The sequence below is a fragment of the Homarus americanus genome, unplaced genomic scaffold (assembly GCF_018991925.1).
Source record: "Homarus americanus isolate GMGI-L3 unplaced genomic scaffold, GMGI_Hamer_2.0 scaffold55640, whole genome shotgun sequence".
In the NCBI taxonomy this organism is placed as follows: Eukaryota; Metazoa; Arthropoda; class Malacostraca; order Decapoda; family Nephropidae; genus Homarus; species Homarus americanus.
The window spans coordinates 5,556,189-5,570,492 of NW_024713650.1; the positions used below are offsets into that span (position 1 = coordinate 5,556,189).

Consider the following 14,304-nt stretch of genomic DNA (forward strand, 5'->3'; position numbering starts at 1 on the left):
TGCACAAAAACATGTAATTTCGCCGTTGTTCAAAAGATTTTACCATAATCGCTATCGAATGGTTTGCTAAAAAGTGTTGTACTGTATTACAATAATATTCTATCCTATCATTAGCCTCATAATCCCACAACTGACCAAAAAGCTTATTACGGTAACATCTTTTGAACGAAAGAAAGTTTAAAGTCATTGTTTCGCCACAATTTTATCCCACTTTCTACTGTAATAATGACTCTTTCAGCAAAAATATTACATTTCCATATTCTCAAAATAAATACAAAAATAACTTATTCTCAGAAACAACATAGTATTACCTCGCTTTTTACGCTGTGTTTCACTTTCTCCGCGATTTATATACTGTGCCTCGCGAGAACTGGACCCTCACTTTCCGCGTTCATCTACCTATATGAGGCCTAACGATCTTGCCCCATCCGCTTGCTCCTCCCGCCTGGCCAGCAAGCTGCTACGTAAGGATGCGCAGTGCATGTCTCTCGTTACGTTATCACTGACGCTACAGCGACGATCGGACTGGCGGATTAAAGCCATGCATCTCTACCCCTGCTGCCAGGGGCTGTAACTGGTTTAAAGTAATATGACGGTCCACCCGGGAGGACGGAGGAGGAAAGACGACGCTTGACCTAGCCGCGCAGTTTCATCCTCTCAGGCCACACCGTATACGGCATCCATTGTTCTGTGAAATGGCTTCCGCCGACCACCGCCACCAGAGAGAAACTCTTTCATCGCGGGACCCACGCCTTGTTGAAGAAGATACGCCGTGGCTCCTAAGCTAACACGGAAGTGGAAACACCAGATCATTCAAGATTTGGAGAAAGGAAATACGCCAAGCCTATCTCGCTGGGCTGAAGATGGAGTCAACGAATCTACGACCAGATTTATTAAGAAGGATGCAGCCAAGATCAAAGAGCCCATGAAATCAAGGTGTTCGTGGTGCTTTAATGATCGGCATTGCCAGAACAAGGTGCTGCTAAAGGTGGAAAATTTGCTGGAGTTACTTGATTTGTCAGGCGCGACGCAATACGTAGCGTGACACGCCAGACCGCTCAAGAGCACGACGTGAACCCCGTATGCAGTGTCACGAAGATGGGAATTGTAGAGCCCAATGTGGCGCAGCAGTGTCACGAAGATGGAATTGCAGAGCCCAAACCTTCAATGCTTCCTCTGGTTGGGCTGCATAGGCTAAGAAGATATAAACAATATCAAACCAACATCACATTGGGCGGTGAAGAAGCCAGTGCTGACCGCAGGGCGCTAGATTTTCCCCTCCATTTTACGTGAGGTTAGGAGGAAGGGCAGTTCACTGACGCATCAGGTGTCTAACATGGACGAATCCCACTTTTTGGAAAGCTGCTCTACCAAGGACCTTTCGGGCTGTCCAGTCTACAAAGGTTCGGGTCGGAAGGTAGAAGGAGCGCATCACCGTCTCTTTATCACCAATACCTTCGCACTATGTAACCAAAGTTATCGGGTGATTCACACAACCCGCAAGCCGTGATGTATATGTTGCGGACATGAACAAGCTTATCGTCCACTGGCTAACCGCATTTAAGGCGGATGTTTCTGCTCTGTCCTCTGGTTTGATGACTGTTTCGTTCCAGACGGCAAGAAATTCTGTGAGCAACAGAATGTTCCATTTAACATTTTGTTGCTCTTTGACAACGCACCAGGACACTCGCCCCTACTTATGGATCGTCACCCAACGTAAAAGTAGTCTTCCTTCCTCCCAACACTACGTCATTAATCCAGCCCATGGACCAGGAGTTGATCTGCAATGTTAAAGCTGCATACTCGGCAAAGAAATTCAAGCTCCTGAACGACTCTACCAACACCAAGGATGAGTTGCGTAAGCTGGGTGACACCGACAGCGAGAGTAAAAGCGACGAGGACAAGGAACAAGAGGTGGCGACTCAAGAAGTTCTCGTCAAACAGTTTTGGAAGAAATTTAACGTCAAGCAAGCTGTAGATTTCTTGGTGGAGGCATGGGATCAGCTGTCTATTGCTACGATTCGTTACGCATGGAGACATGTGTTGCATGGCATACCAGGTGAGAGGAGGAGTCAACCCGTGACTGGTGAGGTTCAGTCTGTGACAGTGGCATTGGATCTTGCAAGAGAAGCTGCGCGCAGTATTACAGCTGAAGGCTTCTCAGAGACCACCAACGAAGACATCCTGGAGGTGATCAGAGATCCTGAAATGACTGCCGACGAGATGTTGGAAGATGATTACGTCAGTGAAGAGGAAGATGGTGCGTCAATCTCCGAAGGACACAAGTTGACGCATAGTCATATTAAGGGTGCCATCGAGTGTGCAGAAAAATTGAAGCTCTTCCTTTCCAACGACAATGACGACGACCGCTATGAAGTCTTCCATACCCGGCTGGTGCAGGCTATGGAGCCGTACATCAAGGTGTATCAAGACAACATCAACACTAGCCATCAAAAAAGCATTACCGAGTTCTTCGCCCGCAACCCACCACAGCCAGCTAGAGCCGGTGATAGTGACAGTGAAGGTGAAGGTGAAGGTGACTTTGAGGGATTTGTCAGGGAAGCCCTGACAACTGTAACTGATAGTGATGGTGATGCACCTAGTAATGGTGATTCACCTGAGGGCCAGTAATCTGCCCTCTGCCTCGGAACCAGCCTCCATCTCCGTATGCCGACCCATCTCTTCTACTAACGTAAATGTTACACCTAACTTTTAGTTTTCCTAACCTAACCTTTATTTTTCCTAACTTAACCTTTATTTTTCCTAACCTAACCTCTTCTATATTACTTGTTTGTGCATACCATCATAAAGTTAAGATAAAATTTTTACAACATAGTTGTGTGTCGTCAAAATGTGGAGTTTGGGGGTCGGGCCAGTCTCTATTGGAATTAATCCCATATGATCTGTTGTTCACTTTACGCGGATTTCACTTTCCGTGGTACCCTGTGGGTTCAATTGACCGCGTAAATCGGGGTACTACTGTAGTAGTTTTGTTGACACGTAATGTACAGCATTTAATATTAAAATGTAAAAAGAGTCGTAAAAACAATTAATACTGTACACCCTTAATGTACTAGCTGGCATAACCATTCGTCCCTGCTCCCGCCAGTCACCACTCCTCCCCGCTCTACCCCTCCGCCTCCTCCACATCGTCACTACTGTTGTATTACAATAATATTCTATCCTAATTCACTTGAAAAAATACTACGATACCATATTTCTGAATATTTTCATTAAAATCCATCAAAATCATTTTCCTTGTCATCGTCTTCAGCACCAAACAGCTCCTCCCAGTCTTCTCCTTGAACAGGGCTAGAGGGTACGTGTTTTTCGAATCGTGTTCAGTTAAAAAACTGTTACATCACATGTATATTTTACCTAAACTGCACCTGAATGAATATATTCTCAGAAATAAATAGTAGTTTTGCTAAAACGTGATGTATTTCAATGTAAAATAGAATAAAATGCATGACGAAAACAAAAGACTTTACCTAACCTTCCGATGTTCAAGAGAAATTACTCGTTTTTTTAATAGTTTTCGGTTAAAATACTGTTATACTACAAGGATATTCTATTCATACTGTGCTTGATATACTGCATTCATGGAAATGTAATATTTTTGCTGAAATGATGTACGTATTACAGTGGAAAGTGGGATAAAATCGTGACAAAAACAATGACTTTCGCTTTCTTTCGTTCAAAGATGTTACCGTAATCGCTTTTCGAATGGTTTTCAGTTAAAAAACTGTTGCATCACAAGTGAATTAGGATAGAATATTATTGTAATACAATAGTTTTTTTAACTGAAAACCATTCGAAAAGCGATTACTGTAACATCTTTTGAACAAAAGAAAGCGATAGTCATTGTTTTTGTCACTTTCCACTGTAATACGTACGTCATATCAGCAAAAATATTACTTTTCCATATTCTCAGAAATAAATAGTAGTTTTGCTGAAACGTAATGCATTTCAATGTAAATTAGGATAAACTACATGAAAACAAAAGACTTTACCTTACCTTCAGATGTTCAAGATATGTTACTCGTTTTTTTTAATAGTTTTCGGTTAAAATAGTGTTATATTAGTGATATTCTATTCATACTGTGCTTGATGTAATACATTCACGGAAATGTAATATTTTTGCAACTACAATGCTGATGTCAACACAAGCGTGGTTACAGCAAGACTGACTGAGTGAGGGAGGGCTATGCATGTGTGTGTGTGAGGTAGGGAGCAGGCGGTGTGCAGTGTTCGGTGCCCCGAGCAATTTGAATGTACTTCATTCACTTCAATGTACAGAATATTCCTCTGGCGGGACAATCCGCGTATTTGCAAATCCGTGAATGCTAAACCCGCGTATGTGAAGGGCCGACTGTACACAAAATTTTCATTTGTAATTCACTTTAAAATGGCTGGCAATCTTAAAAGTGAGAGTTTTTTGGTGCTGAGGAGAAAAAGAGACACCCATTTTAGATTTTCTATGTATTAATTCAGCATTTTCGACTTACGACCTGGATTTGGTTCCCTAACCCCGTCATAAGTCGGGTAGAATCTGTATACAGTGGTCCCTCGGTTAACGAGATTTCGGTTAACGAGTTACCTTCCATAAGATTCCTAACTTCGGTTAACGAGCAATCCCTCGATTAACAAGTTTCTTATGAGCCGACCTCCACATGTTTTAGCTTGCATTTGGCGGTCCACCAGCTGTAGTATTAGTCCGCCAATACAGTAATCGGTTCTAGGGCTTAAATTCCTTACCCTTTTAGTAAATATCAAGAAGTTTATACTATTCAATAATTTTAAAAGTTTAATATTAAATTTTTTAGTTATTTTAACAATTATTTTACATAATTGAAGGTTGGGTCACTAGTTTGTGGCACGCCATCCAGCCTGCCAACACAGCATACAGGCGTCAGTCTTTGTGTCTTCTCAGTGGAGGTAACATCTTGCTTGAGACTCTTCAACTAAACACTTTTTTTCTGTGTTTACAAGCAAATTATTGGTCATTTTGAAATTTATTTTACATACTGACAATATATAATGCAGTGCAGTGTTGATTTAAAGAAAATAATATTGAATTACACCAAGAGAACTAAAATTTTATGGGTGAAATGGCACCATGGGGTGACTTCTCTTCCACCCCAATGCCTTCTCTTCTCCCTTCTCCACCCCCATTCTAATTCCCATCATCATCCAGGAGCCTTCTACATAAACACCTCAAAGTAAGTGTACTTTTCTACCTTTTTTGTTGAATTTAGGTCATTTTCGGTGAGCGAGAACCAATTAGCCAAAAACCCATTGAAACAATGGTTTCGGTTAACGAGCAACTTCTAGAACGGATATATATATATATATATATATATATATATATATATATATATATATATATATATATATATATATATATATATATATATATATATATATATATATATATATATATATATATATATATATATATATATATATATATATATATATATATATATATATATATATATATATATATATATATATATATATATATATATATATATATATATATATATATATATATATATATATGATAACCACAAGGAAAGAAAGAAAACGAAGTTCCCAAGATGTAGATTACGAAAGCGCTTGGGAACTCCGTGTTTTCTTTCCGTAGTTTATCTTCATATATATATATATATATATATATATATATATATATATATATATATATATATATATATATATATATATATATATATATATATATATATATATATATATATATACATACATACATACATACATACATACATACATACATACATACATTCGGCCCTTAACATACGCGGGTTTATAATACACGGATTTGCAAATACGCGGATTTCCCCGCCGGAGGAATATTCTGTGCATTGAAGTACATTCAAATCGCGCGCCATTCAACTCGCGCAGGGTACCGAACACGGGACACCGCCCGCTCCCTCAATCTCACACACACACACGCATAGCCCTCCCTCACTCAGTCAGTCTCGCTGTAACCACGCTTGTGTTGACATCAGCATTGTAGTTGCAAAAATATTACATTTCCGTGAATGTATTATATCAAGCACAGTATGAATAGAATATCACTAATATAAGAGTATTTTAACTGAAAACTACTAAAAAAACGAGTAACATATCTTGAACATCGGAAGGCTAGGTAAAGTCTTTTGTTTTCATGTAGTTTATCCTAATATACATTGAAATGCATTACGTTTCAGCAAAACTTCTATTTATTTCTGAGAATATGGAAATGTAATATTTTGCTGAAATGACGTACATATTACAGTGGAAAGTGACGAAAGCAATGACTCGCTTTCTTTCGTTCAAATGATGTTACCGTAATCGCTTTTCAAATGGTTTTCAGTTAAAAACTGTTGTATTACAATAATATTCTATCCTAATTCACTTGTGATGCAACAGTTTTTTTAACTGAAAACCATTCGAAAAGCGATTACGGTAAAATCTTTTGAATAACGAAAGAAAGCGAAAGTCATTGTTTTCGTCTTTCCACTGTAATATGTACGGCATTCCAGCAAAAATATTATATTTCCATATTTATTTCTGAGGATACCTATATTCATCAGTCACAGTTAAGGTAAAATATACTTGTGATGTTATATTTTAATGAAAATACCAGGTATTTGGAAATACGGTATCGTAGTTTTCTTTTGTTTCAAATTTAATTAACAAAGATTGAGGTTTCAAATGTAATGAACAAAAATTTATGTACAGTATCTATAAATAAACTTTAATAAATGAATACTTTATGTTTTACATCGTCCTGTGCATACCATACCATGCATTTGGCTACTTTGGGCTTGCTATGATGACGCAAGAGATCTGCCCTAGCAACTGTACTGACACTCACAGCTGGTGGTGCGTTGGTGCGTCGTTTCCATTGTTTACTGGTAGTTACTGGTAAATATTTTTCCACCTAACGAAACTATTACCCGTTTAGAGGTCGACCCCCAATTTTTTGCCAAATAATTTGGTCTTAAAAACTTGAACTACACACAGGTATATATGGTAAATAAGGACATGGGGGACCAGGTTTTTTTTTTTTTTTTGGAAGGGGGGGGGGCAGCACATATGCGGATTTTTAACATCCACGGGTATATCTGTTACGTAACCCCCGCGTATGCTAAGGGCCGACTGTATACACACACATTTGGTTACATTTATAAAGTTCCCTACTAGGAATGTATTATGTTTTACTTAGGTCAGTAGGTAGAGATCTTGTAACTAGACTTAAACAACATGAATATAGTGTGAGGACAGGCCAGGAATCCAATGCTCTGTTTGTTCATTTGAGGGATAATAAGCATTGCATTGACTGGGATAATGCCTCCTCAATATTACCATGTAATTCAATTGATAGTAGGAACATCATAGAATCTAGTCTCATTAAACATACCGAAGCATTCAACATGAATTTGAGTAATGGCATGTACAAACTGGACAATTTCGTAATTAAGAAGATTTGTAACCAAGTGAGAAGGTTGGGTCAGCTTACCCTCTGACCTGACTACCGACCGCTGTGGTGCTTTTGTGAAGATTAGAAGGGTCATTACCTAATACCTGACCACTGTGGACTTGATCTCACCCTCCTCTGTATATATATATATATATAACGTGTTCTGTACTTCTCCTTAGTTTGTACTCACCCCTGAAGATGTGAATTACACGAAAGCGCTTGGGAACTTCGTGTTTTCTTTTTCCTTGTGGTTATCAGCATATACCTAGATCACGTGCACCTACTGTGATTTACTTGCATATATAAATATATATATATATATAATGGGTACCTTTAACTCTGACCAGTAATTAAAATACACTTGGGACACTGAGAAAATTATATAAAGCACTGAACATATTCTGGGGAGTTATGCTAGTAACAATTTACACATACCACGATGAGAAACATTTACTTGAGCTGTTAAGATGACACACACTAGGACACTTTCCACGCTGTACTACTCCGGGTTCCTTAGCGCACACCGTTAAACAATACTCGGACTGAATTAAATGTAGGGAGAGACGTGCCAGGGAGGGCGTGGGTTTACATTAAGTACGCTGCCACCAGTGTAATGAGGGTGAACTAAAAGTACAAGTAAAGTAAGAATTATTAGTAATAGGGGACTAAGGTAAGGAGAGTTTGGTAGCGTGGCCGATTAGTTTTTTAAATTGGTATTATATTCCTAGTGGAAACTTCTAAACACCACTTCTAAGTACAGCTATTTTTTAGTTAACTCAATGGCATGGACACATTAATATATTGACGTTACTAGACACTAACTCTCGGACACAAACATGAAATGGATACACTTCCCACTGTAACTCACCCTAAGGATCGCTCTGATATAATGACTCGTGTGACCTGAGAGAGGCCCAGCGGCTGGGGGATGAATGCAGGTGCTGTTGGACTCTGTCTCCTGTGGGAGACTCTGCTAGCGGAGGAGGAAAGTCTCCTTCTGGGAAGGAGCTGTCAGTCCCCTCCCTGTTACAATAATAATCCCAATGCTAATGTCCAAGAAAGGAGCTGCAGGGCTTATTTATTGGTGGTCACGAGCCGGAAGATGTGGTCACTAATCTGGGTGTGTCTGGTCAGGGGACAGGTGTACTGGCTAGAGGGTAGCTTCTTGAGTAACACGGGCATGTCGCTGGGTTAAGCTAATCGCGTGGCAGTGAGAATTCTGTGTCAATGAGACTGTGGACTCTCCTTGGGTCAGGTCTGGACAGCTGTGTTTGCCCAGGTCAAGTTTCTTGAGTAACACGGTCATAACGCCGGGTTTACTCTGGTACCTCGTCCGTGACCTCTCCTGGGTCAGATCTTACTGTCACTGTAGGGTGTGTCAACTTGCGTGGGTGACCACGTGGGCATTTTCTTACTGTTATGTGTGTTGTTCCTATTCGCACACCCAATGATCCCAAGAATTTCAGACCAATACCACTAACAGAATACATTGGCAAAACCGCTGAATAGACGGTCCTTACACGACTCTTCTGGAAAACTGGACCACTTCACCACAATATCTTTGGATTCACCAAAGGTCTCAGCACTGCACACAGTTTGGCCACTCTCCTGGGATCGATTGGTCAAAATAAGGCAATCGTAGTATTCCTTAATCTCGAGAAAGCATTTGAGCTGACAAATTCACAGGCCATTGTAACCACTCTGGCCCAGAAAGGTGTCAAGGGATGCTAACTTGCTTGGATTGCTGACTATCTCCAAAACAGAACAGCAAGAGTTACCTGTCAAGGACAAGTCTCAGATCACCAAAGACTGGAAAATAGCACACCACAAGGAGGAGTTCTTAGTCCAACTCTCTTCAACATCCTCATGGAAAACTTGTGTCGGCTCCCCTTTCAAGAGGGTACCAAACTGCTATGCTATGCTGATGACTTAGCACTGGTTAGTAAAAGGCAGAAACCAAATCATCAAAGTCCAAAGAGCACTAGACCTCATCAGTAAAGAATGTATGAGTCTCGGGTTCAAGATATCAATCCCAAAATCGAAAGCCATGAGGATTGGACACAATGAGCCGGTGACACAACTGCAAATACAAGGTATTGCCCTACAATGGGTCAATGTATACAAATACCTGCGCATCTGGTTTGACAAAGGCCTCAAATTTGACACTGAGATAAACTATCTAAGAGACCGAATAGGCAAGAGATTCAACATGATGATAGCCATGACAGGACCCAAGGTGGGTGCAGGACATGTAGTCCTAGGAACGCTATATATACACGTCATTCGATGATTAACAGACTATGCGACACCGGCTCTTAACACACTGTCTGAGTGGCAGTGGGCGAAATTGGAGGTTGCCCAGAATAATGCTATGAGAGTCATTGTCAAGACACCTTTGTGGACAAAAATTGAAAACTTACACTTGGAGACAGGTCTCACATCTCTCCAAACCAGAGCGGAACGCTTAACAGCGTGCTTTGCAACAAAACTGATTACCAGGGCTCGGGAAAGTGACATCAAGAATGGACTCTTACGAGCACTGAACCTTAACAGAGATGTCTTTAACAAGAAAACATGGCTTTTGTGCGCAGCTGATGCTGTAAATCGACTGAAATTGAAAGACACAATCCTCAGCAAAGGACCTGATACAGTAAGTCCAGACTACAGCACCCCAGCATCGTGGGAGTCCTCACCAGCAGTCTTCAACATTCTACAAACTGGGACAAGAAAGGCTGACTGTAACCCACATGAGCTCCGACAGGTAGCAGAGAGAAACCTGAAGCTCTAACACCACACAATAGTACAGTGTATTACACAGACGGTTCCGTAGAGCCCACCAGTACGAAGGCAGGAGCAGCCTTCACCATAGAAGGAGGTAACATGACCCTTTGGAGAACCTCAGATGGATGCTCTACTTTGCAAGATGAGCTGGCTATCATACTTGGAGCCCTAAGACACGCTTCCATAAACAGTCAACAAGGCGTTGTAATACACACTGACTCACGATGTGCTATTGAAGCACTACAATGCATAGAGCCTAGAGACAACATTCATCTCATAACATCCGTTGTTGGCATACTGCAGGGGTTAAAACCACAAGATCGGCAAGTTATCATTAACTGGGTGCCCAGTCATATCGGAATCCCAGGGAATGAACGAGCTGATGCTGCTGCCAAGGCTGCATTATGACAGCGAAAAATTGAGATGAACATCCCGCCCAGCATGGAAGCTCACCACCACTTTTTCCCCGAGAAGTCCATCAGATCTCACCCAGCTGATTTGCCCTGGATCACACCTCGGATCAAAAGATTTATGCAACAGAGAGAGAGAGAGAGAGAGCATTTTATCTCAATGACCACAACCGCTACAGGTCCCTTTGCAACTGAGTCATCTGCGAAATTCGCACTGCAAAGAAGTCCCACTACCCAACCAAATTGCAACACCTGAAGCAGACCAACATCAGTCAAGCTTAAAGAACTCTGTGGACTAAACAATAAGACACACCTCCTCCCCTTCTTTAACCATCTCACTAATGTTGATGCTACTACTGTATATGCTAGACGCTCCCCCGGCTTGACACAACCATTCTCCCTGCTTACCTACCAGCCCCCTTTCGTACTGACTTAGTAGAAGAATTTCAAGTAGCAAAACGTCTGGACAAACTAAAGTTAAAACGCTCCACCACTCCCATTGACTTACCAACGAAACTCCTCAAGGAGTTCTCCCCGGAGCTTGCTAAACCTCTGTGCTCCATCATCAATGCTTCTCTCAGTCAAGCCAGATGCCCAGCTGACTGGAAGACTTCTTATGTATCACCAGTGCCCAAGTCAACCAGCCCACAATCCTTAAATCAGCTACGACCTATTGCAATCACCCCAATGCCCAGCCTAATCTGTGAAAGTTTTTTGTTCGACTGGGCTTATGCTGATATTGCAGGAGTCGTAGACCCTCAGCAATTTGGGAATATGAAAACTTCCTCCACCACTCACTGTCTTGTCAGCTTTCTCGACTACATATACCGCCATCTCGAGAAATGAAAAAAGTCTGTAGGTGTCACCTTCATTGACTTCACAAAAGCATTTGACATAGTCGACCACAATTTAATCATCATCAAAGCTATTGACCTCAATGACCGACGCTAAGCTGTATGCTTCCGAGGGGCTGTCTCCACCTTTCAGTCACTCACCTGTGGCGACCTTCATGACACCAAGATGGGACCACTATGCTTCCTTATGCTTATCAATGATGCCCTAAGAGAAACCCCTGCTCGCTTGAAATATGTAGACGACTCTGTAACGGGCCGAGTTCTTCTCATTTTATATCCCACCTAATCTGCCATCATTTGTAGTGGCCCAAATTCCTTTCTCTTTATATTCTACTTAAGCTGTCATTATTTATAATGGGACATTTTTCTTTACTTCATATTTTAAGATCCAGATATTCTTTTCGGTTATTATTCTTCAACTCTTTATTTATAAATGTATTTTATACTTTTGCTTATATTCTTGTATAAGTACTTCTTTCCTAAGTTAGGTATGGTCTTTAGATTAAACTTTCATAGTGTATTTATTTAATAATTTCTAGGCTGTCTTTTTAGTTCCACAATTTACATATATGTCTTATCTGTCTTTTCTTATACTTTCCAAGTCTTTCATTTCTTTTCATATACTGTATATTATATTTTCTAAATATATATGTCCTTACCTTTCTGAAGTATTTACTCTTGTTTTACTTATATTCTCATACATGGGTTAGTCTGGGGAACCATGTTATTCTTAGTTCAACACTTATTATACTTACAAGGGTAACTGCCACCACCCAGCTTTTTAGGACATAACATAACTCATGGAAAGTTTTGGGGTAGTGTGGTAGATGTATAGGCATGTGAGTAAGTAATATTTTCTTGGAACCAATGTTTAGAAGGAGTAGGGAGGTGATACTCGTAGTTTACTAATTCAATATTTATTAACACCGTGAGTGAATAAGATGTATCTTAAATTTACTCACACAAAACTGGACCCTTAGGTCTTACTGTACTGTTGACAAAACAGAACTGCAATTACTTATTAATTCATCAAACACTTCAGGTACTTATTAACTCATTAAACAACTCCAAGTACTGTACTTGGCATATCATTTAACGATTTCAATACTCATTATCTCAGGACAACGGTTGTATTATTCCTCTGACAAGTAAGATTCAGGCATTACTACACACGGTCAAATAACACTGGACCCTCAAGTCGTACTTTTATGAGAAACATATTACTGCTTCAATTTTTGGTGATAACATTATACACTCAGGTCATTATTTCAAAGTTACTTCCGATAAATACATAACACCCTGGACAAACTCCACAATTATAGCAACATACCATACCTCCTGTTAGTTTGCAAGGAACAACATGGCACTTTGACTCTCATCCAGTGGTTCAGTACTTAACCTGGGATGACTATATTTCTGCTAGACATCCCCAAGCATGGATATTAACACGGCTCCATACGTATAACCAAGAACAGTAGATGGACCACGCTCAAGACTGAGTCAGTGGGCCAAAGTTGTTGACAGGCTTGCTCGCTAGCTCGGAGCGCCTGGCCCGGGAAGGGTTGGCTCACGGCGGTAGGCCGTGGCGTCTGCCAAGGAATCTCGCCCGGGGATTCTAATCTCGCCACCTTAAAGACATCCTTCGAGAGCCATCTCGCCCATAGGTGGCTCCCGAACCTCACTAGTCTTGCCAACACACACCAACAGTGTCTGGAGACGTGGAGGAGAAATCACAGAGGGAGTGAATATTTAACTTCATTATACAAACATACGTCTGGCAACGGTCCAGACGATAGTTAGATCTCTACGTTACTCGACTCAATTGACACAGAAAATACTGTTAAAACATGAACACTGATATTCACAAAAATCGACTAAGTTAACTATATTAATATGGCGGCGTGGAACACACGTTAACATACCTGGAGACGTGGAGGAGAAATCACAGCGGGAGTGATTTTTCCTCGAGCGCCAGCATATATACGGGCCTGATGGCATATCCCCACTAGAAAGACTAATTTTACTAACAATAGACCTATTCAAAGTGGTCGCTGGACACCCAGCTGTGAATGTCAGTGTCACAGATCAGGCTAATTTTCTACATCTATATTTGTGATCTAATCAGAGATTTAGTTTGTCAGGAAAGAGGTGAAATGGAGTTATATATGCATTAGCAACTCTCCTCGCCTGACCGCAAACCACAGCCCAGGCCGAAACAGCCGTTAAGTCTTGGAGAATTTCGAGTTTGACAGGAACTGTTCAGGAGATTAATGACTTTCTTAAATAGATAACTGACACTAACTAAACTACAAACCTCAGATTCTCGGATGTTTGGGCGGCAAAATGATATAACTTCAGTAGCGATCAGAAACTCATGGATATCCCCAAGGACGACATAAAATATGCCACTCTAGCTGGCAAACTCGACACTCACTCACTTGACACGTTTTACTAACAAGAAGGACAGTTGAAGCTTTCAACACCACTCACAATAGATCTTGAATGTTTCAACTGTAAACAGACATATCTAAGTTGACTCAAAACAAGGGTGCTCTCTCTCTCACTCAAATTCATTTTATAGAGAGGTTGGTTTCAGTAAGTCAGAGAAAATGGGATAACGGAGGACTGAGGCGTCTTGAAGTGATGAGAAAACGGACTCCTCAGATGGAGGACTCAAACAAAAGCAGAGTTACATGTTTTGTGCGCTATTGAGCGTAATATGAATCGTCTGATTTTGGCGCTAACTGACTTGTCTGACCGTGGTCGTTAC

General features: G+C 40.7%; 1 protein-coding gene across 2 annotated transcripts in view; it reads left to right on the forward strand.

Annotated features, from left to right (window-relative positions):
• Positions 1 to 14,304, forward strand: part of LOC121874076 (gastrula zinc finger protein XlCGF57.1-like) — a 77,497-nt gene that overhangs the window by 8,310 nt on the left and 54,883 nt on the right. The gene's annotated exons all lie outside the window — the stretch shown is intronic.